At 47.4% G+C, this 26,910-nt stretch overlaps 1 protein-coding gene and 1 long non-coding RNA gene across 2 annotated transcripts in view; both read left to right on the top strand.

Annotated features, from left to right (window-relative positions):
- LOC119440994 (chitinase-3-like protein 1) overlaps window positions 1-26,910 on the top strand; it is a 359,923-nt gene that overhangs the window by 30,343 nt on the left and 302,670 nt on the right. The gene's annotated exons all lie outside the window — the stretch shown is intronic.
- On the top strand, window positions 3,936-7,789 carry LOC119440993 (uncharacterized). The gene is made up of 2 exons (XR_005189718.1): window positions 3,936-4,075; window positions 7,197-7,789. It is a non-coding gene; the product is annotated as an uncharacterized LOC119440993 (long non-coding RNA).

The raw sequence follows: 26,910 nt of genomic DNA, 5'->3' as shown, positions 1-26,910 counted from the left end.
AGTTGTAAGTTTGAGGCGGGAAACATGTACATGTCAGTTCGTGGCGCGGCGGGTCAATTAGGTAGATGCCATGGGAGATATCTCAGGTGACAGGATCACCTGGCGCAGCACGCGGTAGGGCCAACGTACAGCGACATTAACTTTTCACAGAGGCCGACACGACGAGATGGAGCCAGAGAAGGACGAGAGAGCCCGGTGGAAAATCAGTATCCCGGTGTCGACGATCGTAGATGGCCTTTTGTGCGGTCTGTGATGACGAGAGCCGAGCGCGGGCTACTGTGCGCGCGACGAGCGCACGCGTGATGGCATCTTGCGCATAGGAAGTCGCAGACGTGGAGGCCTGATCAGACGGGAGCAAGGTGTCAAAGGTTAGTAAGGGATGGCGTTCAAAGAAAAGATAGAAGGGTGAGTAGCCGGCTATTTCATGACGCGATGAGTATAATGCAAATGTGACAACGGGAGCGCAACATCCCAATCGTGGTGCTCATCGGAAACGTACATGGAAGCATGTCGGTCAGTGTACGGTTTAGGCGCTCGGTGAGTCCATTGGTGCGCGGGTTATATGAGGTCGTGAAGTTGTAATGAGTAGCACATGAACGGAGTAGATCGTCAACCACACGAACAGGAAGCAGCGACCGCGATGTGTGAGTAGGTGACGTGGAGCACCAAGTTGGAGGATGACGTCGTAGAGTAGGAAGTTGGCTACGTCTGTGGCGCAGCTAGTTGGCAACGCTCGAGTAATTGCAAATCGAGTGTATATTGCGTAGCGACTGCAATCCATTTGTTGCCTTTCGTGGAAATGGAAAGGGACCCAGCAAGTCCAGGCCCACTCGATAAAACGGCTCGGCTGGAACTTCAATTGGCTGAAGGAGACCAACAGGTAGCGTCGCAGGTTTCTTGCGACGCTGACACAGGTCACAAGATGTTACGTAGCGGCGAACGGACCGATAAAGGCCTTCCAGAAAAAAACGTCGTCGTTTGCGATCATAAGTTCTGGAGACGCCTAAGTGCCCGGAAGTGGGAGCGTCATGAAACTGGATGAGGACATCCCTGCGCAGATGATGCGGGACAACGAGCAGGTGTTCTGCGCCGGCGGGGTGCATGTTGCGGCGGTAAAGAACATTATCCCGAAGTAAGAACACGTTGATGGAAGGGTCGAGGGTGCCGGATTGCAGACGGTCAATAGAGAGGAGTAGCTAAGGTCTCTACGTTGTTCGTCGGCCACATCGGTGAAGTCTGTTATCGCCAAGATATAGGTGTCGGGGTCCGTTTCAGTGGAGTCGGATGATCAACGGGATGGCGGGAGAGGCATTCGGCGTCATTGTGTACTTGCCAGATTTGTACACTACCGAGAACGTGTACTCCTGTAATCGTAATGCCCAACGGCCGAGCCTCCCTGTGGGTTCCTTAAGTGTTGAGAGCCAGCAGAGCGCATGATGGTCTGTTATGACCACGAACGGCCGTCCATATAGGTACGGACGGAATTCGCGACAGCCAGACGAGAGCTAAGCACTCCCGCTCAGTAATGGTGTAATTCTTCTCCGACTGTGACAGAAGACGACTAGCATACGCTATCACAGGGTTGGCGCCGTTCTGTGTTTGGGCGAGGATAGCACCAATGCCATGGCCACTTGCGTCGGTGTGAAGTTCTGTTCTAGCAGCCGGGTCAAAATGAGCCAGCACAGGTGGTGTAGTGAGGGCAGAAATCAACGACGCAAAGGAAGACGCTTGGTCCGCGCGTCAAGAAAAGGCCGCATCCTTTTGAGTAGGTCCAAGAGGGGTCGAGCAATGTTCGCGAAGTTGAGAACAAAGCGGCGAAAGTAGGAGCAGAGCCAAAAAAGCTGCGTACTTCTTGCGTGGACCGTGGAACCGGTAACACGCGGATGGCACGGACCTTGTCAGGGTCCGGTTGGACACCAGTAGCGTCGACTAAGTGTCCAAGTAATTTGATCTGGAGGCGCCCGAAGGTACACTTAGATGAATTGAGCTAGAGGCCAGCCCGGCGAAAGATGTCGAGAATAGCCCACAGACGAGGGAGGTGGCTGTTAAAGCAGGGCGAGAAACGATGACGTCGTCCAGATAACAAAGACAGGTCGATAATTTGAGACCGCGTAGAAGAGTGTCCATCATGCGTTCAAAAGTTGCAGGAGCATTACACAACCCAAAAGGCATAACCTTAAATTGGTAGAGGCCGTCGGGTGTGAATAATGCGGTCTTCTCTCGGTCGCGGTCATCAACGGAAATTTGCCAGTATCCCGAACGGAGATCTAGCGACGAGCAATATTTGGCACCATGGAGGCAGTCGAGCGCATCATCAATTCGTGGGAGAGGATACACATCCTTCTTCGTTACCCGATTGAGATGCGATAATCGACGCAAAACCGCCAGGTGTTGTCCTTCTTTTTCACAAGCACTACAGGGGATGCCCAAGGGCTAGAGGAAGGCTCTATACATCTTTATCAAGCATTTTCTCTGCCTCTTTTTGGATGACTTGGCGCTCAGACTGAGATACTCGGTAAGGGTGCTTGCGAAGGGGGCTGACGTTTCCAGCGTCGATGCGGTGGGCCACTACATGTGTACGTCCTAGTGGACTGTTCGCAACATCAAATACGTCAAGGTAAGAAAATAGGACACCACGGAGTGCTTCAGTTGGGGAAGGTAAGAGGTCAGGAGATATTATTTTGTGCAGCAGTGCCTGGGTTGGTGCCGGTATGGCAGGTTGCGTCGCGGTCTCAGAGAGGTACGGGGATCGATACCCCGCACCTCCACCAAAAAGATGTTACGGGGAGTATTTAATTAACAGTAAGCGGCTAGCGCTTGTCAAGTCACGACTGCACAGAGCGCACAGGTTCCAGCAGGTTTCAGTCCACAAGACTCACAAAATAGACTCTGACCCAGCCCCACTACAACGTATTTTGTCTTTCCCATTGCTCGTGACAATATATTCCGGCCCTCGGAAAGTATCTTGGCATGCCGCAGAGGCCAGTCCTTTCTCGAGCAGCTGTCTCATAAATGTCGCCTAAATCAAATCCCCTACTGATGCCCCTGCAGCAACAAACTGGTGGCTCGGTGAGTGCTGAATGTCACAAAAAAAGACACGAAAAAAACCATACCAAATACGCGCGCAACTTTTTACGCTTGTTCTGTCGGGAACGTCGTCGACTGGCGAACCGGCCACCAAGCCTTCCATCGACAAAAACGAGGCTTCGTTTTCCGTCAGCGCGGTCGGCTGCTCACCGCTATCGTACGCGGAAACACCCTCCGCGCGAGCACGGAGGATCATTTCGTGCTCCGTTTCACCAAAGTCGCTGAAATGCAGTCCTGCTTCCCTGGCAAGCTCTTCGTCGCAAGGTTCAGCGTCAGCAACGGTATTCATCGCGGCCACAGAACACCTAAGCAAAAGTCGCAGCGAACGCAAACGCAGCGGCCATGCAGCCTACTCCAGCTTTTTGACTAGCTCCCGCGGTAATCGTGCGTGATGTATTTATGTTTATCTGTGCGCGCGTGACACTGTGCTTGCTTATTTAGTTAGTAAGTGAATATTTACAACTTTATATGGCCGATAAAACTGCTATCCTTACTTCGAATAGCTGTCTACTGATTTGCTATCGCAAGCGATGCTCCACCTTTCGTGCGGAACTGCGACTTTTTTGATAAGGTAGAGGAACTGTTCAATTTATATCGTGGTGAATAATAATTAGCGGGTTTCACTAAGAGTAGATGGCACTGTATCTTCGGCTTCTTGCATAGAAATATGTCTATTTCAATTTGTCAACTACGGTGCACCTTTCGTGGGTTTAATTCATTGTGCCTTTGTTTCTAAAACCCAGCAAATGAGCGGCACGAAGTGAAAAACGAAGGAAGTGTGTGCACAATGCCTCCTGTATTTGCTTATAATATTGCGAACTGCACTCTCGATTATGATATATGCCAACGTAGTGACACTATTTTGCAGGTCTGCGCACTGCTGAAACACGGCGCAAAGCGAGAGTACGATGCCGAATCAATGGTCCCATACCTCCACGAAGGAAAACTCTGGGTTAGCTACGACGACCAGGAAAGCGTGGCACTCAAGGTTCGTTGCTGGATTGGGTACTGACTGTATCTCTCTTTGTACAGCATTTGGTTCCTAAATCCAGTTTCTGGTCCCTAATTCATATATTTATTTAAAAAGATAGGGCTGATATGATGAGCCCCCACCCTGTATTAATGAATACCAAGATGATGACAGGCGTCGGCAAGACAGACACGTCTAACAAAAGAAACGCGTTGCAATGTGTCACTTCGTTGCGCAGGGAGACGAAGGATACCAGAGGTTGAGAAAGAATTATTTCTCGTTCTATAAGCTTTCACGTTTGGATACTCGAACGGTATTCAACGTGCGAGGTGTACCACGAAAGGTCGTGCCGTATGTTTAAAAATACCATTTATTACACTTTCAGATAAATCAATGTCGTCACCTTAAAAATACTTCCCATTGGGTACAATATATTGGTTCTTCCATTCTTGGAAGCACCCTTTGAAGTACTCTATATTAGGCGTTTCAGCAGTGATGTAATTTTCTTTTGAATTATCATCACATCCCAAATTGCCGCTCCGAGAGCAGCAATATGCATTCATGATACACAATAACGTCGTAGGGAGCTAAATCTGGCCAGTGGAGAGGATGTTCTAGAACAGTAATCTAATTGCCTGTGAGAAACTCACGCAATGCAGGTAGGGCAGAATCCTACGCTCCTCTTACGAGAAATTTGGTCGCACGCTGTGCAAATAATTTTTCAAACGCTATAACGCCCCTACCTGAAAAGCTGCATTTTCAGTTTCGCCTTCAGTTGCCTGTTTGTAGTGCAAAATTCCATGGAATTAAAAAAAATAATCAACACGACTGATTTCTACACGCTTTTACCGCTTTCGATGAATTTTTCTTTCTACTTCTCGCTCTGCGACTTCACCTGGATGTCGAACCAAGTATCGACGCCCTGCCATGACCCTTTACAAGAGTTCATCGGTATCAGCTAAACGTTTCAAACAATGCAACAATCTTTTCGTCGTGACGGTTGCTCACGAGTCAGCAGTTTCGACACCATCTTGTCGAAAAACGTTTCCATTTCCAACATTTCAGTCATAATCTGCCAAGCCGACGACTTTTCCAAACCGCGTATTTATTCTATTATAATACGAGTTATACGGCGTTCACTGAGCGCTAGAGAAAGCCCACGATTGGTGTCTTCATCTTCACACAAGGCGGAGGAGCGTCAGAGTCTTATATGTTCCTTGGGTTCTTCCCGGCTTTGCCGAAAACGCAGAACTCATTTAAACACAGTTCCTTCCTTTAGCGCTTCCTTTCCACGTTGAGGACATGCTTTTCATAGACTTCTTGAACGGATTGAAAAATTTCTCCCCTATTGTTACACAATTTTACAAGAATGCTGATGTAATTCCTTTCGTTTCATCGTTTCGTCGGTCTCTATTTCGACATACTCAACATGAGTTCCACAAAAAGTCATCGTATACATTTCTGACCTTTCACACAGCTATCCCGCTCGTACTGAAGGTCAACCGTGTCCTTTCGAGTGGAGAGATTGAAAGAGCGGTGCCGATACTCCCTCCTCCACTCCTTTGATGACTAACTGCATGAACTTTTGTTTGGGACAGACCTCGTATGTGCGTGTTTTCACTGCGATGAAGTTGTCACATGTGCTTATGGTATAATGCTTCCTCCAACTTTGCAACAGGCCCTTGCTGTCATCACTATTTCATTGCGATGGTTGAAACGCACTGTACAGAAAAGTGAATCTCAATATTTGAATGCATGAGTTTGCAAAGTAAATGACGCCGTATTTGCTACTAGCCTAGTGACTAATATTTCAGCGCGAAGAACTTCTGTTTCTGGGGCGAAGTTATACACTGGCTACGAAATATGCAAGCGTCTGGTTCACACTTATCATGTCCCACCAGTGCCCCTTGGATGAGTACTAACACGATATTTACGACGCTTCATTTTATTGCGTTAAATGAAGGTCGTATGCCTCGAAGCCCTAGCAAAAATATTGCCAAGCCTGGGAACACCCTCAATAATATTGTGACGGGACGTCAAATAGTTAAAGGAGGGACAGGATTTATATACAGGGAATGTTGACCGAGATGGCCAAGATGGCTGAACATGCGCAGCGTTCCCCGGTGATCGTCGTCTTCTTCCTTAATGCAAAGAGGCGGCCCGTAACATCTAACCGCCCCGGCGGGCTGAGCGCCGTCTCGGCGCAGACTAAATACACGAGAAGGCGACCGAAAAGTACGGCTTCAGTCGCGATACGTGCACGACGTCACGAGATGGCAGGGTAGATGGTGAAGAACTGTTCAGTGGGGCGATTTCATAATTCACGTCACTAAGTTGCCGTAAAACCTTTTAAGGTCCGTTGCAACGCAATAAAAGCTTTTCCGGGAGACCGACGCGACGAGAAGGGGTCCAGAGAAGCACAAGAGATCCCGGAGAAAAGAAGAGGTGCCGGTGGCCGCGGTCATAATAGCGGTTATATTATATTATAATATTATAATAGCGGTTTCAGACAGTTCCGGTTTCGTTTCCCTGGAGGTGACTTTGTCATGACTTTAGGCCTCAGAAGGTGTTCGTATCGGAGAGGCGCATCGCGATCTTTTAACACGCGCTCCTTCTCGCTCGCTCGCTCCTCTGCTACGCTGCTACATCAGGCATCACAGCGAGTAGCAGCGTGGGAGGCAGCTGAGCAAGTGCCAAACTGTCGTGATGCGCTGCTCCTACGTGACCATTATCATTCGTCGTGAACGCTGGGCTCAGCCACTTCTTGGGAAACGAAACCAAAACTGGCATTCACCCATCTATTAGAATAAATTATTTAGGGGGATCTCGGTATTGCGAGTATTTCTTTTTGAGTTTGGTGCTAATCGACTTTCAATTAACGCAAGGAAAAATGAACGTTACGAAGATAATATGGGAATACTCCTATAATTTCGAAAGTAACCTTTTGTGTTCATGAAGCGCTCATAAACAGAATTGAAGAACACACTTGTTACGCTGTTCTACTCGCCCGATTCAAATTAACCTAATTAGTGCGCTAAGTCTTCATCATCGTTAGGTGCAAACGGCAATGACAGCTACAGTGTAATTAGGAGAACGGATATTTACCTTCTTTTTAAAAGGCACTGCTTCTTTTTCACAGACAAAGTGGATTCTTCGCAATGGATATGGAGGTACCATGACCTTCAGCCTGAGCTCCGATGACTGGGCTGGGAAATGTGGCAATGGGTCCTTCCCACTCCAGAGAGTCATTGCTCACCTAGGCACTGGGAACAACTCCGTGCATCTGGATCAAGATTCTCTAAAGCTCTAACACCACAAGAGTTTTCTTGCAGCTGAATACAATACATATGTATAAGCACGAGCTTCTGATCGGCCGAGTGGCTTTCTTTTTCGGCTGGCGTTCGAGTGAGACAAAAGAACCATGTAAATTATTTGGAGCCATACTTCGCATTTTTATGACTGTGCAATAAGAAATTTTAAGAACCGTAGGCTACCTACAACGCCTTCAACTGTTCGCAATTTATCAGAAAAGCGTTAGCTATGCTGCCAAATCTGTCGGTGAAATAAATTGCTGAATTATGTGTAATTTGTCCGCGATTAACAGAGTGTACAAAACGTAATATTCAAGCACTCTACTTGTGTGGCAAATATTTGCGAAGCTGCCTCTTTACACCTATTTTTTGTTGTTATTTTAAACACAATAAAGGAAAAGAGAACTTATGTACTTGCTGATCTTGTTGTACTATCTGATGGACTAGTTGACCGCACGAAAGATGTGTTCGGAAAAAGCATGACCCATAAACACCAAGCCATGTAAAATAAGCCTTGGTGGAGTATGATGAGCGCACAAGGGTGATCTAAATAACGCAGACATTCAGTGGTGCATCCTACATTTCAATACACAACGATGCGTAAATTAATATTGATGATGTTTTATGCTGTCTCCATTCATGTCAACCTAGCACGCTCATCTCATTACGACTGATGAGTGTTGTGCTGCTTGATGTCATGTGCGCACCTGTGTGTCGACGGGACGCTGATAGATGCGAATGTACAACGTAAGCTAACGGCACGATGCAAACCCAGGCGCAACTGGCAAGAACATGAACTGACGTCCTTTATGTACTATCGACCAAAAGCATTTACGGACCACAGGATCTCAGAAAACGTTAAATGTCCGAGCAGCCTTTAAAAGCAGCCAGTAAAACCGTACATCACAATGTTGTTCGCATATACCCGTAGAGGCTGGAAACGGGAATAGCAGGCTGCGTTTTGAGGCTGCGGAGATATTCAGATTTTTGTCAGATCCCTTGGTCCGTGAACTTTTTGGGGCGACAGCACCTCACAAGAAGGGGAGAGTGAAAGCCTGAGGTTCCTTATCCATTTGGACACCCTGAAATACATACGCATTAACTTTTGTGCGGTTTTGTAAGCCTGCCAGGTTGCGCGTACAAAACACATTGTGCAGCATGGAGTGATAGATGTGCGTCCCCGATCAGGCACGTTCCTTTTCTAAAGCGGCCGGTGTAGCAAACATCGCTTCAGCTTTTACTTTATACGAGTACTGGTCCCTGAAATGCCAATGACGCAGATATATCGAAACTGGCTCAACGGTCAGAATTTATATCATATGATTGTGCCTTAGAGAAGTGCCGTATCTCTGTAGCTGAGAGGTGGGCAAATTGGTTGACTGAGCTGGGTTTCATGCGTTCCTGTTCGAAAATAACCTGCGGAATAAAACACTTATAGTGAAGACATTGGCGTTTTTTCTTTTTCGCCTATTCCATGAATTATGTTGCGTTGTGCCTGTCTGTCTAATTTCTTACATAGCATTTCTCATTTTTCCCGCTGGAAGACAAGGTGGATAGTCTCTAACAAGGTCACGCTAGCAATATGGGCATTAGGGAAACAATTAAATTTTTATTCAATAAAATGATGTGTAATAACAATTCTGCATAAACCACCAATAATGATTGTCAATATAAAGGAGGACAGCCTAAAGCTTCAAGAAAGCTATTCACTTTAAAGTAGAGTAATTTTCCGCTTCACGACATATATTTGTTGCAGTGAAAATAGTTACGTATTATCTGTGGTTTCATAGCGTAATTGCGCTGAGATCGCAGCTATTATTCAACACATCTCAAGCTGTGGTATAGGTGGACTGAACCTGCGTGCCAAACAGCTCTGCCAGGGGGTGTTCAGCAACAACCACGGCCGGCAACGAGAGCGCCCGCGCGCTTTAAGTCGGCGCCTTTGTTCCAACCTATACGACCGCCAGCTGTCGGCCGCCAACCACTCACGATGTAAGCAGCAGCAAGAGCCAACGAAAGCTATTGGATTTGAAATTACCCTTTTATTAGCTGGTCACGTCTCTTGTCTACAAGCACTGCGAATTGTTTTTGTTTTCTTCGGTCAGAATTATATATGTGTATGTATGTTGCTTTCAAGGTTGATGTAACTTCGTCGTGCTTAGCCAGGAGTAAAACCATAATATCTAGGCCGTGGATTTGTTTTTAATTTCACTCATTCTCCTTGTTTCACATTCGGCGTTGCCGAGATGTGAGCGTATCTGCTGGTAATCACATTGAGGAAGAAGCTGTAAACCCACGTTGGAAGAATATCAGAGGTGTATGAACTGCGCGGCGACACCGTGGAGAGAGCGGCTCCGCTGCTCGCTATAGTTCACGGTGCGCCGCCGGTATATGGCGTGAGTAGTTCGGGGTCCGCGGGCGATCGTTTTTTACATCGAGCTAATGGGTAAATGAGAGCACATGGTCGTTTAGCGCTCTCCTTGCCAGTAATGTGTAGAGTTGTTTTAGCGCATAATGGGGAAACAATTATTTGTCCCGCGTTGCATTATGGGGTACAAGTCGTGCAAGATAACGTGCTTGCTGTTTTTTTTTGTGACGAAAGACGATGGTCGTCTGAACAGTGCGCATAATCTCGATAAAGCATTGATTCCTTAATACGACAAGCTGTCTAGGGAAAATGTTTCTAGCACCAAGTCGTGTGCAATTAATGGACAGCGCAGCTTAATCTAGTATACTGTTAGGATGCACAAAAGTATATTCCTAAGTTTTAAAGCACCAATATAACGTTCTTGCTATACATGTTCTGCAGCCCTCTCTGTGGTGTCGGCACGCAGGGTGCATCTGCGAACACTCAAGTTATCTATGTTCAGTAAACGCCTGTACTCTAGTAGGTGCCCCCAAAACAATCACGCGACATAGTGGTTTACGTCATTGCATCGAATCACATAAGCTGAAGTTGAAACTATTGATAGTACTTTCCGTTATCTTGACTACGCTCTTTTGCATGGATAAGGAAAATGCCCGAACGGGCTAATTTCAACGTTACTTGTGCACAACTTCGTATCGATAGCTCACCCTTTTAGAAACTGCGTGAGTAACCATGCATTAACAAAAACGTTGGACGCGAAGGTGGACACAAATTATAATGCACACCTTGGTTGATGACGGGCACTTAATTATTCATATCTAAAGAATACACCTGAGCCAATGATTCGTACAACAGCGATTGCGGGTTTCCCAATATGCAGCTTTTAAGCTGCGGGACTCGCTATTGAACGCGAAAAATGGCAGAGCCAAGGATTTGGATTTTATAATTGCGCAAAAGAGAGGTAGTCTCAACATAAACAATTGCGCAAAGCGCCCTTTAGTTCGCCTTGCAGCCGCCCAAAATCGCACCAGAGATGGCGTACATGTGGAATCGGCATGTTATACTATGTATGAGAAACTAAGATTGTGTCTTTTGCAATTCCCTGCTACTGTCATGGATCTAAGGTTTTGGCATAGGCGTTTGGCTGCTACGAATTTGTGCATCTAGCTTAATTTCGCGGTCGTCTTCATTAAGTGAGGGGGTGTATTACAAACCGCCGAGCGGAGCAGCCGCCCGAATACCTATATATTTTTGATGCCATACGCGCCTACGATCGCTACAACGTTTTTCTCAGAATGGAGAGTCCATAAAAGGCACTCCGAAAGAAAGAAAATGCACGAAAATAAGTTCTAGGGCGCGTTTATTACATCGGCATGCGTTCCTATTGTACTACATGCAACAAGCCGGCGGGACCCTAAAGGATGGCCTCCGGTCTCCCGCGCATACTGGGCCAAAAAGCGCAAAGCCTTAGCCAGTCATACACCTCTCATATTCTCCCACATATCGTAAAACCTTCAGGCTGGCGTTGTTCTTCCTTACGATGCCTCCCTCTTAAATGTGCTCTCCCGACACACATAAACACCGATACATGACGCAGGCGCACGTACACCTTTTCGCTCGCCAAGTGTGATAGAGTAAACTTGAATAACTCGTATCTCTAAGGAATTAGTGCATAGAAGAAGAAAGGCATCGGGTAAAGGTGACCCAAAAGTCTGTCGGCCGCGCAACGCTCACGTGACAGTAGCGCCACCTACCAGTCAAGTGGGTGCACCGACAGGCAATTCGCATTTTTGTTCCGGGAGTCTCCGCGAAACGGCGCCACCCATCATTCTGCTCACATCTCACAACTTCCGACAGATCGCGCCACTGCTTGATCGCCGGCTCAAATTGTCTCGATATTTTCGTTCCCTGTGTACAAAGCGATAAAATACCACATGTTCTGTCCACGACGTTGGGTGCTGCGGCTCCGGATCCACTCTAAACGAAAACAGGAAATTCCTTTCCGTCGGATGCCCATGACATTGCAGCATTGAATTAGGCTACAATGTCATCCTTTATAACAAAAGATGTTTAATTCGCACATTAGTGTGCAAGCGCCACGGTGATTTATTCGCTGTGTCTTTTGGGCACCGAGACTAGTGGTCGGGAGTTAGATTTACCGGCTGGACTACATCGTTCTTAGAGGCGCACAATACAAAACTGTCCATTTGGTGGGTTTTTGGTGGATATTAAAGAAGCTAGCGCTCTCGAGGTTGAATAATTGGCTGGAGCTACTTCTTACAGGGGCACAATAAAAAGCTGTGCATTTCCTAGGTTTTTGGTGCATATTAAAGAACGTAACCTCCTTCCGGTTACACTATCTATGTCCATGGTCATATTCAGCCCTCATGCATCGCATTTTGTCGTTCTTAATGAAACAGACAAAGCCCGGTTTTATTGCGATAGCAATTATATGGATACTCCAAAGAAGATTTCTGCCGTCGCCGTCGCCGTTGCCGTGAGGTTCTGTATGACGTCAATGGAGATGAAATCGTCGCCGCGCGCCGCCGAACGCTGTATGTGCGAGTGAAAGGGCGCGAGGGACGCGCTCTTTCACGGGGAGTGAATACACGGCGGAGAACAAACGCGCGTTCTGCGCCGTGCTTCCTTAAGGGCTGCAGAAGTAGGCGTCTCTTTCCTCCTTTACAATCACCATATGTGTAGAGGAAACGCGCCTTCTTCCGACGCGCGAAAGGCGATGGGGGGGGGGGGGGGAGGGGGAGGGAAGGGAGGTGACGTTTAGCTGCGGCACCAAGTGCCTATTTATATCAGAGGCTCCGGCAACAGTTACCAACGCCGCACGCATTTTGTGCGAACGCGGGCAAAACGCCGAAGGCGTCGACAACAGTTCTGCGTGTTGCCGGTGCTGCTGCATGTCGAAGTTTATACAGCTGATAAAGCTACTATCATTACTCCGTATAGCTCTCTACAAATTTGCTATCGCAATTGATGCTTCGCCTTTCAGGTGAAACTGCGACCACTTTTTTTTTTATGGTACTAGCATATTGCGCAACAAAATATTGTTTACGTTGTTTCAGCACTGCACATTCGTTTGCCAAACAAATCGAACGTTCACTTTCATGTACAGTTTCTGTACTACGCGATTCGATTCGTGAAACAATATGGTTTTTCTCACAAATAATTTTCCGCAATTCTTTGCATTGCTACTAAGTTATCGAAAGCAGGCGTACTGTACTCCATGGCCAAACAGCTTAATGGTTTGTTATCAACTGTAGATTTTGACAGCATTAAAAGTCCTAGTGATGCTAGTTTGTTAGAACTTGTACTGGTCGCAAATATATGATGTGTGTTCTTGTGTATGTAGGCGGGGGAGGGTAAACAATTGTACAATAACAAAAGGATGAGTAATAGCCTAAATACACAATCCGCAAGCTTTACATAATCGCTAGAATTCGTTTGTTCGGCAAGGCGCTGATCCAGAGATAGTGAGACAAACAGCCAAATATGAAGGTGATTTATTTTTATTTTATTTGTAACATACTTCAGGACCCTGTTAGGGTCCAAGTAGGCGGGTATAAGGCACAAATAAAAACTGGAAAAAATAAAACATACATACCTACATCTCGTAGAGGACAATAGCAATGAACAATGACGCAATTCAACATAGAGGATAAGACACAGCCATGCGAATAGAAATGCCGATGAAGAAGGAACTCGGCTAATGCACATCAAATCTATATAATTGAAACACGCTACCTACGGAAAAGGAAAAGCCGATTTAGCCACATATGTGCGTAATGTCACCAGTGCAACTAAGATGTGTTGTAGGTAAGTTGCTCTAGTCTTTATGCAGAAAAATGAATTTTTCAGAAGGTTAGTTCTGGTAAGATAAGGTCTTAAAGATCCAGTGTGTCAATGACTTCTTTTGCGTGCTGTATAGCTAGATAAGGGAATGTACTAAGAGAAAAATCATTGTTCTTAAGCTAAAAAAGAAATTTCGAGTGGTTTTTTTTTTCGTAGCTGCAATGTTTGAATGTTTTGTGCGTGCATTAGGCTGGTTGAGGAGTCGGTTGAGGGGTATTTAGAAAAATAAATGAATCTTACCGATTTGCGCTATATCATTTTCAAAGCGTCAGCTTTTCAATAATGGTCTCATAGAGTACATATGCTTATTCCAGTTTAGGTTGGATGAGTCAGTATTAATTAGCTCTAAATTAAGTGCTAGGGGGAGTGTAATTTGTGTCTCAAAAAGCCAAATTTTAGAAACCCAGCTTACACACGTCAGAAACATGTGTGTTGTAGGATAAGTTATTTGAGATTGTGACCCGAAGATATCCACATTGATTCAGCTCCGTGAGAGACTCGGAAGCAACGCTTTACGCAAAAGAAAGTTATTTTGTTTAGAGTTTTTATGAATACTGTTTTGTTGGTATTGGCTTACTCCCTGCACGAAGATACAGTGTTTCGATGGTTAGAATTAGGTCTTCTTTGGTTTTGATAGCGACTTATTTCATTAAACAGAAACAGTAGCCGACCAACACATTGATTTGTATCGGCGCAGTAATTACCTATCCACTGTCATCAATATATATTTGGAATAATAAAGGTCATAAAACACTGGCTTGTGGGAAACCGGAAGTAACTATAAACTCCCCAGGAGAATAATTATATAAATTAGCAAACTCTTGTGGTTAGCTTTGTATGTAGTACTCCAAATCATTTTGCAAGTTAGCAGATTAATCATTTCCAGCTCTTTTTTTATGCTGATAATGTGAAACAAACTCAAACGCTTTTAGAAAAAAGGGCGTCAATGTGCCCCTGCCTGTCAACAGTACTTGCAAAGGTGTGAAGGATTGTAGTTAATTGGGTAACAGCAGGAAAACCTTTACAAAAAACCATGTTGGTAGCGAGTAAGAATATTTTTATCTGTAAGGGGGGGGGGGGGGTAATAATATCTTCGGCTTAATACGCCATACTATTTTGCAAGAAGAAAAGGATAGTTATAAAGGATTGCAATTTTTTGAGTGTCACACGTGTCTTTAGAGTGGAAACGAAGGGTAACAGAAAGCAATGACGCATGACAAATCATAACTAAGCAGTGAGATAATTTTTCCGCATATCTGGGACGAAAAACGCTTGGTATGCCATCTGGTCCAGGTGAGGGTTTAGTTTGCAGAGGAAGAATCTTAAAAAGTGCACCTGTTCAGAACAATATATCGTTGACTAATGGGCTGTCACATGAACTGAGAAAAAAAACAGTGTGAAAATATTTAGTCAAATACTCCGCAATACTTTGTTTATTGACTACAACGTTTCCCTCATGCAGAATTGAGTCAACTGGCCACTTTTTTTCCTTAAGAAGCTGCAAAATATTACCGGTGCAATTCGCAAGAAATTTGAGCGCGTGCGGAAAGTATCATTATTTGGCATGGCTCACTGTCTTGTTTCATTTAGGTTAAATGTTCACTATACTTAGGTCAAGGTGTGTCTTGCGGCTCTCCACGGTCACAATTGATTGCACCTTTCTGTGTGTGTTGAGTGAAGATACGCAGACACGTAAAGCGCTTCGAATCATAGTTAACAGCTCATTGAAGAGTATTTTTTTTTTCTACTGGCACAACCAACTAACCGCAAAATTGTTTTCCGCGCAATTATCACTGCTCGCACTCCGGGCACTCCTTGTTTTCCCACCTTCTCCTTTTGTTATCTCGCTGTCTTTTTTTAGCTTGGCACCCATAATTTTTTTAATTATTCGTTATTGAAAAGATTGCTTCGATAAGTGCGACTGTGCGACCAACTTCGTTTAATTGAGTCACCGGAGGGCTGCCGCCTAGGGAGATGGCGATTTTCAGCCCCGTTCAATAGAAACCGCACGCCGCTGCGATGAAAATCGCCCCATATATGTGAAGCAGTCTTAGATGGACACTAAAGATAACAATATTTTGAGCCGTGTTAGTAAATTAACATTTTGCAATGCCAAGACAGCCACTCTGTGAGTAATATGAGGCATACTAATCCAGGAAAGGCGCAAGAATTAGGACCCGAGGCCACGCTGTCCTTGCCCAGGCTGCTTGACCCACGCGCCCTGTGTTGGAGCTCGCGCGCTCCGCTGCGGGTGGAAGAGCAAACAAGCATGCGAGGGCGAACCGAGAAGCCTGGTGCCTCGAGGCGCTCTGGTTTCCGCGAGCCCAGTGTTAGAGGTTACTTCATAGGTTGAGTTCTGGATTCGTGGCACATTTGAAAGGACAAAGGCAGCGGCTGCACGGACGGACGGACGGAAAAAAAATGTATTTATAAAAGCACCTGCGACGTTGCCGGCCCGGGCTCCGGCCACCCGGGCATTATGTCCGGTGAGGCATAGCCTTTCCACCGCTGCCCGGGCCCGCTGGATTGCCCATAGTTGGTCGTGTAGATCCGAGGTATAGTCAGAGCGCTTAGCCATCTCTCCTCGAGAATGTCCGGTTCTATGTTGCCATCTCTGTATATTGGTCTGATCTCTGTGCATTTCCATCAGACGTGTGCCAGGTGTGCGTGTTCCTGCTTGCAGAGCTTGCAGCTCACTTCTGGGTGTTCTGTGGAATTTCATCTGTTGAAGTGCACTGGGTTTCTGAAGGTTCTGGTTTGCAACCGCCTCCACTCTGTTTCTTGAGATCTGTCTAGCTGTTCGCGCAGTTGTGGGTATGCTTCTCTCTGTTTCTTATGGTGCGTCATTATGTCGTGGTACGTGACTAGTCTGTCTCTGTCGTCCTATATCCCCAAACGTTCGCTTTCGGAAACACATACGCGCACTCCTCTACCAGTGTGTCGCGTTAGCGTTGTGACCGCTACTATGCGCGGTCATCAGGTGAGCTCTGCGCATGCGTGTCTTTGGGCGCGTAGCACCACCCGTGTGTAGTTAGTAAGGGATTTTTTTGCCATTTATACTGCGCATCAATGCGCAAGCCTTAGTTCGCACAATATTCTAATACCTAGCTATATCTGTCAAATCTCTACTCTTTGGACGAAACTGCAGCGTCTGGATCATGTGTGTGGGTGTTTCGTTAGCTCTCTACAATAGAAACCTAAACGCATGTTTCATGCTAATGGTACTTAAGACCGTAACAGTTGTATAATTCTGCTTTATGGTGTGCAATTTTCCCGCTTTTCGGTGTCTAAAGTTCATAGTGCCCCCTCACTTTGTTTTGCTAAGGAATTTTATGGACGGGCGCGATAGTCCTGAATTACATAACTCTCACTGGCACACTGCGTCTGTTAGGTACTCATACTTCTGAGTACCAGGGCATAACTGAACTTATCCAGCCAACAAAAAAAAAACAACAAAAAAACGTGAAAATGTCGTCACTACGATATACGCTGTTAAGTACAAAGTGAAAGGGAGGATCAAAAGTGTGTTATATTCCTGAAGCCGGTGAAAGCGGATTAATTGCCCAACCCGTCATCAAAGGATATAGCGTCCGCACCAGTTGCGCGGGATGGTTTTATTTATTATGAACTTTGCGCGCGTCTTCTCTGGAGCTTGCTTATAGTCGTTACTTAGAGCAACGTTTGCATTAGTCCATCCTTAGAGCTAGTTTAAGTAACCATGATTCGGAAATTATTAATGCGGGTATAGACTGGAAGTTCACTTAACGCATTATTACTATCTGACTAAGAGCCGCTAGAGTAGGTGCATGATATGGTTTGCACAACTTTTTATTTTGTATCAGACTTATATTTCGTATTTGCGTGCAACTGACTGCACTCGAAGTATATGAAGTATATAAGCACCTATCACATTAGGTTACTGCTGAGAGCGCTGCAGGCAATGACCAATAGCTTAACGAAGTTCATTCCGTCTAATCCTGTGCACGAATGGCTTTAACTTACTTGCTCTACAAATGAAACTTTCAGCCATATGAAGACGGAATGCATTTTTGATGGACCCTTGCCGAGGCGCGATGCTTCGTCACAGCATGCGCTTTACGCCGCGCATTATCTGAGTTACTGTTAAAACCGAAGTGTATGTCTAAGCGTTTATTCTTAAGCCGGTAACCACGCGAAACCTTTTCGCCGTCATTACAGCACGAACATTAGCGCAGCGAGAAATTCTGCGAGGCGGGGCGATGGCACCCGAAAATGCATTGGCCATGGATTCCCGCCTGCCTCTGCGTGGACGGCTGCAGTGCACCACAGCCAACGCCAAACGTCGCATGCTGAATAGAGTCGAAACATCCGATGAAAGGGTGTTAGGGCTAGCTGGTTGTTAAAGTAAGGAGCTCAACTTCACTTAACCGTATAGATTTACAATGGCGCACTCCCTGCCATACCGAAGTCACTCGGGACAGAACAGTCGTGTACTGTATGAAATTGGCACTGCGGCACCATTAAAGTCGCTGTTTTTTTCTGATCTCACATAATTTGCTCATGAACCGTACTTACGCATCATTATGGATACACAGCTAATTTGCTTTGAAGTTTCCATAAAACGAAGTCTCGTTGCTGTCGTTCATTTCTTAAAATGTCTAAGGTTTAAGCATAGCCCTGAACCCTATTACTAATTTTCTCTCGAGAAACCCTCTAGCTGGCAGTCTGCTACACTCTTACGATGATTCTTGCATGTACACGTCGAATTCTCACCTATAATGTAACGAATTCATTATAGTTAGACTTCAGCGCTTTAAATTAAACAAAAAGAAGGTAGGCCGACTATTTTTTTTTACATTAATTTGGGTTTAACCGAAAACTTCCTCAAAACTAATTCACTAAAGGGCGAACACGGTGATCGCCACGCCGCTGCGAGCCTAAATGCGCTCCGATGCTAGCAGCCTGGCGAAGACAATTCGTCACGCTTCAGCTTACCGCCAAAGTAGTATTACTTTTTTTTCCTTATTTGCTTCCGGTTTGCTCGACCCTGCGACGAAAACAAGAAGCAGGGAGGGGCTGGAGTCCGTGTAGACGTAGAGAAAGCCCAGTCGTTTGCGCTGGGGCTACTGCGGCGGGCGAACTGGCCAATTTAAATGACGGGAACGCGAGATCATGTCTATAGCTGCTACTGTACTTTAAAAATCCTCACCTTAATTGTCACGAATTCATTATAATTAGACTTCAGCGCCTTAATTTAAACAAAAAGAAGGTAGACCGAATATTTTTTAAAAATTGATTTGGCTTTAAACGAAAACAGCCATGTGCTTGGCGGCTGTATACAGGGTGTTCAAAACTAAGCTTTATGGTTTTCTTAAAATTAGGCACTGGGAGGCACGCGAATACCACCTGTACAAATGAGCTATGTCGCCAGGGGGGCACAAAGTGAGGTAATAATTAACGCTGTGAGCAGCCCAATTAACTAAAATTGAACAATTATTTTTTGTCGGCTGCAGTAAGTGCGTATGTTTGTATTGAAAACTTAGAGGCAGTCTTGTTTCTACACAGTATCAGTCGGAAGAATTATTCTAGCGTGTCCGTGCTCCGAGATATCCGACTACATTCAATTGTACTGCGCAGAGTTATCCAGTCGACGCGAGAGCGGTTTATGCTTTGCGTTGCTGTGGAAGGGAGGCATTTTGAACGTGTTTAGGGCATTGACATCTTGATGGGTGAAGTGTTGTCATGAGATTTGTGCATGACAACACCAAACTTAAAGCGGCAGTATGAAATATTCGTTAGCATAGCTAAAAAGGGTTCTGCTGTTCATGGTGCAGTTGTTGCTCTTGATTTCAATAAAACTTACAATACTTGGAAATCAGCAGTCACTCTATTTGCGTAGCCCAGGCAAGGACCATGCCCGGTCGTCTAGTCACCATTACGCACACGCGCTGCCCTCCGGCTTCTCCGCTCACGCCATTATCTCGGCATGGCAGCTGCCGCCATCTTTACAGGCTGCGCGGTCGCGTGTTACGACAGGGGTTACGGGTTCTTCGATTTTTTTTTTCATTTCACCAGCCGTGAGGGGAAGGGGGACAGTTATCTTTGCCAATGCCTCCGCCCCGTTGTCGGACTAAATGGCGCACGCAACAGCCGTGTCACATCAGGGACGAGCTTTGCGCTGATCCTTACTCTCTTGCAAGTTGCATTCGTAATCAGGCGAACGACAATGAAAATTTTAAGTTGGATATCTCGGAGCACAGACATGCTAGAATAATTCTTCCAACTGAAACTGTGTAAAAACGCGACTGCTTCTAACTTTTGAATACAAACATGCACACTTACTACAGTTTATAAAAAGTTAATTATTCAATTTTAGTTAATTCGGCTGCTAACAGCGATAATTATCATCTCACTTTGTATCCCCCTGGCCACATGACTTATTTGCGCAGGTGGTCTTCACGTGCCTCCCAGTGCCTAACTTTAAGAAAACCATAAAGCTTTATTCTGAACACCCGGTATATCTAGCCGGTAGAGCACTGCACGGGCTCGGGCTTACCCGAAAGCCCGGGCCCGGCCCAGCCCACGGGCCGGGCCGGGCCGGGTAGAGGAGTTTTTTCACGGGCTCGGGCCGGGCTCGGGCACGGCGTGTGCTTTTTGACCCGGGCCCGGGCCGGGCTCGGGTTTCTTGACGCGGGCCCAGGCCGGGCTCGGGCTTTCTGCGAGTTATTCTCGGGCTTGTCAACTCTGAAAAACATGTATTTTTCGGTCTCGGGCCGGGTTCGAGCCGGTTTCGAGTCGGGCTCGGGCCGGGCTCGGGCTTAAGGTAAAGGGGTGGCGGGCCGGGCCGGGCGGGTAACGTAGAATATTTCCGCGCCCGGGCCGGGCCCGGGTCTCGCCGTAAATGTTCTGATCGGGCTCGGGCGGGCCGCCCGGGCCGCCCAATGTAAAAACGGGCCCGGGCCGCAAAAATCGGCCCGTGCAGTGCTCTACTAGCCGGTATTGTTTCTTAAAATAAAATTTGGGATGATCTGTTGCAGGCTCGTTATAAATGCGTAAGCACGCGTCCGTCTTTGGAGTTCTGTTGGGACACCTTGATTTCCTTAAGAATATTCTTTGTGTTCAGCTGAGGCACCTTCGTTTGCTTTGGAGGATAACGCCCCGCTCCAACGCGGCAACCACTACGCTGGGTGTTTACGATATGCGAATCACCGCGTATGAAGACTCACGACGCCACCTACAAGAACAACGATGTGGCGTGTTAGCCGAGAGCGCGAGCCAGCGTCATTGTGTTTTGTTTCCCACTCGACGTCATCCTTTTACACAAGGCGCGCATCTGCTCCTCTTTCTCTAACCACGCGACGTCACGCTCCCCCACTTCGCAGCCGCGGCTCGAGGCTTCGCCCCGCTCCACGAGAGCGCCCACTCAGATAAACGGATCCGGCGGGTTTGAGTCTCCTATGCTTAATGTACGACAATAAAACTGCGAAGTTACAATGAAAAACTTGTAGCGTACGAATGGTACTGTACTCGTACTGGATATTGTCAACGTGTAACTGTGATCACAATGAGTGCTACTGTTAAAAAAAAGTTGCCTATGCATAGTTCTTAGTTTAGCTGTTAGTTACTATTTATATATGAACACTTCAGCGAGAGATCTCTTTAATTAAGCAGGTTAGTCGCGGAACCGATGACAGCCAATGAGGCAACCTATGACACCCCGAGGGGGAACTAAGTTAATCAGGCGCGAAAGCGCTCGCGCGCACATCGGCGTGCTTGGAAAAATGGACGTTCCCTCGTTCATTCAACGCCACCGACGGGACAAGTAAGGCACGGCCGGCACCAGGAGGTCCAAGGTGTTCATGAGAATAAATAACTACGGCAACGCCGCGACAACACACACCCCTACGGAATACAACTAAGATTGTGAGCGAGCTAGCTGTTCTTCTACATGGCTGCAACCCCTGGTACTCGCGGAAAATACTTTTGAAGAATGCTGGTAGCCATATTTCTTTTTTTTTGCGACAGGGCCATCCCCCTGTCAGCGAGGGGGCGATGCAGAAATCTGAGGCGGGGTGAGGACATCCGGACATCCCCCCTGGATGCACGCCTGCCTACGTTGTGGTAGACGGCTGTGCGGTCAGCGGCTTGGCGGAGAGGCTGAGGACCGGGGAGCCTGCGTCGCTCAGAAGAGAAATTAGGTCTCGACCACATAAGCTTGGACCGGGGCAATCTAGCACCACCAATGCGCATTCTACAGTTGTACTGTCGCACGACACCGGCAACAGGAGCTCTCCAAAAACTGGCAACTTTCCGAGGTAGCATGATAACTTCGGGCGTGAAGGCCGTAGCGAAGGCCAAGCGTTTTTGTGCGGCTCAAATAGCTGTCGAGACACGATGCAGACCGGGGAACCCGTATCGATAAGCATTGATACGTCCACAGCTCCCCATGTGAAGGTCCGTCGCATTGGGGGCTTCACCTTTCCCTCCCGCGTAGATTTTAGCGTCCAAATGTGCATGCTATCCTCTATGTCTTCATCTGTCTCCCCTTCCTTAACAGTCAGTACTCTGCCGCGATATCCCCGGGCTCCTTCTCGAGTTCGAAGCCTTGCGCTTTCTTCGTTCCGGCATTTTACTGCTAGGTGACCACGTCGACCACAGTGATAACAACGAGCATTACTCCAATTGCAGGCATTACTGTTGTGCTTTATGCTGCCACAACGCCCACATTCTACCGGTACCTCTTTCGTTGAGGTTGACTGCGCCTTAATTTTAAGCACCACCGACGCGTCTGCGGCCATTTTATTGGCATTCTTGTCTGCAGCATCAGCCGACAGTGCCATCGTTTCAGCGTCCTCTATGGACAGATCTGTCTTTGTCAGGGGTTGTTTCTGCAGTGCGCTCGATCTTATGCCGCACACAATTCTATCTCGTAGCATTCGGTCGAGCATAGTACCAAAATTGCAGTTGTCCGCAATTCGACGAATTTTCAGTAATTAATTCTTGGACAGACTCACCGTCAAGCTGGCAGCGGTTGAAGAAGCGGAAGCTTTCGGTAATCTCATGGCGCTTGGGATCAAAGAACTCGTCCAAGACTTTCACGACGTCTTCGTACTCCAAAGAATTCGGCTTCTTCGGCGCTACTCTTCCTGCTAATATTTGAACGGTGCGCGTGCTTAAAGCTGCCACCAAAAGTGCCCGTTTCTTTGCCGATTCCGTCACGCCCGTTGCCTCAAAGTATGCCTCTGCCTTGATAACATAGGCCTTCCAGTTGTCTCTTTCGTCGTCGAAGTCGGGCAGTTGCTGGTGTGCCATCGTCGAGTCGTCGCCCCGTAGCGTAGCTGCCGTCCTGCTTCAAGGTTTTGCCAGGGGTTTTGCTTTCCGTTTCTCGTCGCCACTGTTACATCGTAGGCCGGACAGCGCGCTTGACGCAGGCGAGGCAGACACAAGGTGACAAGCTGGAAGAATGGACGTTTATTTCCAGTGCACGCCGAAATATAGAGACAGGTGAAGGAAGGAGGGGAAGGGAAACAAAGTAAGAAAACATAAGATAGCCACCTAGAATGGCACGTGTAGCGGTCGACTTCATCTGAGATATGATAAAAACACTGTAGTTATAACATATACTGAAGTTTGTGGCTGAGCCCACGCGCTGGCGGCGGCTTTTCGCAAGACACTACGCCAAGATCGTCTCGCAGCAGCGTCATTGAACCGCAGTGCAAGGTTGGCTTTGTTTGCATTCGAATCAAAGATAAATTGCCGTTTTACAATTTCTCCTCGTGGCGCTAAATTTGGGGCCTATATCATGTGTTCAGGGAAGGTTCCGTCAATTTGACAATTCAGGCATTTCTGCAAACAGAGCATCGCTTAGGTTGACTTACGTTGTTAAGCACTCTCGAATATATAAAAAGTAGCGTTGGAATCTTCCACTCCTGCGAGCAAGGCAACAGAGAAAGCAAAATAGCAGTTAAAACGCTACGGCGATAATACGGCGTATAGGCAGTCAGTGAAAAGGCATCCGACACCCAGCCTCTGACTGGAGGACGCGGTATATCCTGTCAGCGTGGCCTTTAGATGGGCCAGTCCACCGAATGGACATAGAACTTCCGAGGCAGTACTGAATTCTGCAGTGCGAGCGCATACATGATACAGTCGCTAGAAGAGCCGCACAAACCATAGAAAAACGAATCAATATACATAAGAAAATTAGGCACGAAGTGATAAAAATTAAGGGCAGGTTCACACTAGTGGTGTGAAGATTAGGCAAACAGCGAAGCTGGTGACCCCTCCTAGCTTTACCTCTGTTAGGCCAAGTTTTTTTCGAGGTTATGTTTCAAGAATCGGCCACGTTTTGGGCAAGATAACCGTCGAACCAACAGCCCAAGGAGCAACGAACACTCGGTCAATAAAATACCTGGACGCTTATGGACGCTCAAACACTTGTGTTCGGTTTCCCGGGCTCGTAACCCAGGATGTTCTTCAAGTCACCGACGATTCGCCGCCGCTTTGGTGGCGAAACGTCCCTCTCCTTCGGGTGGGACGCTGTTCTTCGGCCGCCCCATCTTCTCGGCGATGTGCTCGGCGTGGAGACGGTGGAGCTTTGGTGTCGCTGCGGCGGCGACGCGGAGCTATATATGCCGTGGGATCGGCGCAGTGACGTCACGGCTTAATTCCGTGCCTTGGCAGCCGCGGCAACCACTCCTCACGACGCGGTGACGTCATGGCTCGACAAAGCTAATGCGAAGCGATGCGGCGCGCACGTTGACGTCACGGCTGACGCAGCTGTGGCGAGGCTAGGCACGGTAGACGCAGCTGGGGCGAAGTATTTCTAGGCGACGCATGGTGACGTCATCGCCAGGCGGAGGTTTTGTGGTCTGCACTCGACGGACCATCCTCGAGCTTAAACAGCTTTGCTATTTCACAGGGGTGTGTGCCATCGCGCTTGGACCCTTTCGGCACTATCTCCAGAAGCGGTCCACAGCTTTTGTTCGCACTACGCGGCCTAAAAGAGCTTAAACAGCTTCACTGTAGTAGTGAACTGTAGAACTTCATTGTCACACACAGCAGTCATTGCGTATGTGCCAAGAACGTCGCATCGCACAACAAAAGGCCGGCTTTTGAGTTATTTTTACTGTGTGAACCGAATTCCCAATATGAACAAATTCATTCTTTGATGTTGTTGATACAAATGCCAAAATGGCAACCATACAACAACCGCCCCAGCGTACATGCTAAGGGACTAGTCGGTACTTTATTAACCGCTGATTGCTTCTGATGCAAAAGTAAGCTGTTGCTTACTAAGTTAAGGGTACTAAACTATTATCGCGGCAAGTGTACACCCCAAATCTACGAAGTCTTTTGCATCACCATGAACGCTGACATATGCGTGAGTGCGCCGTCGGTGTCGGCACGCTCCGAGAAAATCGCGGGTCCGTTCGATTCAGCTGCACCACTTGAACCAGTTGAGGTGGTGCCGCATCTTGCCGTTTGTTTCAGCTGTGTTGCTTGGTGCCCTGCACGCTAGCGTTCATTTATAAAAGTGCAGCAAAGGTGCAGCGCTGGTTGATGAACTTTATAAACCTGCTCTGCCGGTTGTGCCGCGCTGGTGGGTGCATGGTTCACGAAGTTGCAGACGATGTACTTGAGAGCAGACGATGCAAACGAACGACCTGTACATGATTTTTGCACCTGCCGACGGAATTGAAACACAGGTTACTCCTGTAGTCAGCGAGGAAGGGGCCCGCGTTCGACTCGGCGACGGTCTTGCGCACATAACGCCAGGTATGTTAAACCTTCTGGGTCACATGCGGTTCATTTTGTAGCGATAGATACATTACGCCAGGTTTTCGCCTCTTCGCCGTCGCTCTACTTTGAGCCGAGGCCGCATGGTGGCGTCACACCACGGCCCTCGATTCTCCAGCAACTCGGCTGGTCGCGGTCGCCGAGCGGCCACCGCTCCTGCCGTTGGGAGCTCGCCGAGCGCTCTGTGTGACGTCACACCACGTGCCTCGATTCTCAGGCGTCTCGGTTCATCGCGGTAGCCGCGCGGCCACCGCTCCTACAAGCGCGCGTCCGCCGTGGCCTGGGAATCAGCGCCACAGCCGGCTAACAGCCGGCTTAAGTCCCTAGATGTAGGAAAGTACCGCCACTCTTTGTACTCTGCCGCCGGCGCGCGACCTCCTCGCCCCTCGCGAGTCCCTTCCGCGGCAGATGGTCCTGCGCCCGTTTTCCTGGACGATGATTGGTCTCCCTTCCGTTGCCCTTGGAAACGAGCGGAGCTTGCGTTTTGCTTGTGTTTCGCTTTTTCGTTCGCGCCATTTTGCGCCTCAGCTCGGCTGGCTCGGCGTATAGAGAACGTCGTACGCTAACATTGCACGCTGTTTCGTGCACTGTCTGCTGGCGCTATGGCGTGCTGCTGCGCATATAACTGCAGCAGGGAGCGTGATGATGGCTATGCAGTTTTTACGATACCGCAAGGAAAGCGTGTTGGCTTGCCCAAGAAGCAGTGGCTGCACAACATTGGCCGGAAGAACTTTGTTCCGACAAGGAACAGTGTTGTTTGCGAGGTAAGGCGCCTTTCTTATTGCTCGTATCAAAGCATCCCCTAATGCTGCATTTTTCAATTCTTCCGGCCTGATCATTAGCGTTTTTGCTACGGCAATTTGTACGTTGCATAAAAATGGGGTTCTCCTCAGAATGCTGAATATTCTGCTGGGACTCCATCACCTCGCACGTCGTCAACTCTTATTCAATCGGAAATGCAGCACTATCGATTCTGCTTTCCACGGAACAAATATACCCGAAGATACAGCCTCTCGATCGCACTTTTTGTGATTGTTAGGATCCGTTGCCTGTTTTACTGAAAATCGATATAGCAGCTTGTAGAGGAGCTATTTACAGCTTACTTCGATGTGTGTGTCAGTCACTTAAATACAATGAATTGCAGGGCCCAAAAAAATAGTGGCAAGTATACCCGTGGTGCCATGGCGTAATGGTACTACTGTTGTGTTTTCTCGAGCGTGTCTTTTTCTTAGCTGCCATCCGTACTGCATGGCATATTTGTACACTAGCATTGTTTCTCATTCTGAATATTGTCGCAACGTCGGAAGCTCGAGGGACAAACGAAACGCACTTGTCGGCAGAGGCAGTAACAACAACGGACGGTTTTTAATACCGCGCGCTAGTCACTGCTTCTTCTTCTTCTTGGTTATGTTTTTCATAAGTGCCGATATGTCTTTTTACGTCGTCGTCATTGCCACAATAGACACGCGGCAATATCATATGATACTCTTCTACGTTATCTTTATCTTGTCAAATAACGTTATTTGCGCATG

This window comes from Dermacentor silvarum, chromosome 2, assembly GCF_013339745.2.
Source record: "Dermacentor silvarum isolate Dsil-2018 chromosome 2, BIME_Dsil_1.4, whole genome shotgun sequence".
NCBI classification, from domain to species: domain Eukaryota; kingdom Metazoa; phylum Arthropoda; class Arachnida; order Ixodida; family Ixodidae; genus Dermacentor; species Dermacentor silvarum.
Note: the sequence above shows the minus strand (reverse complement) of the source record. Positions and strands in the feature narration are given on the sequence as shown.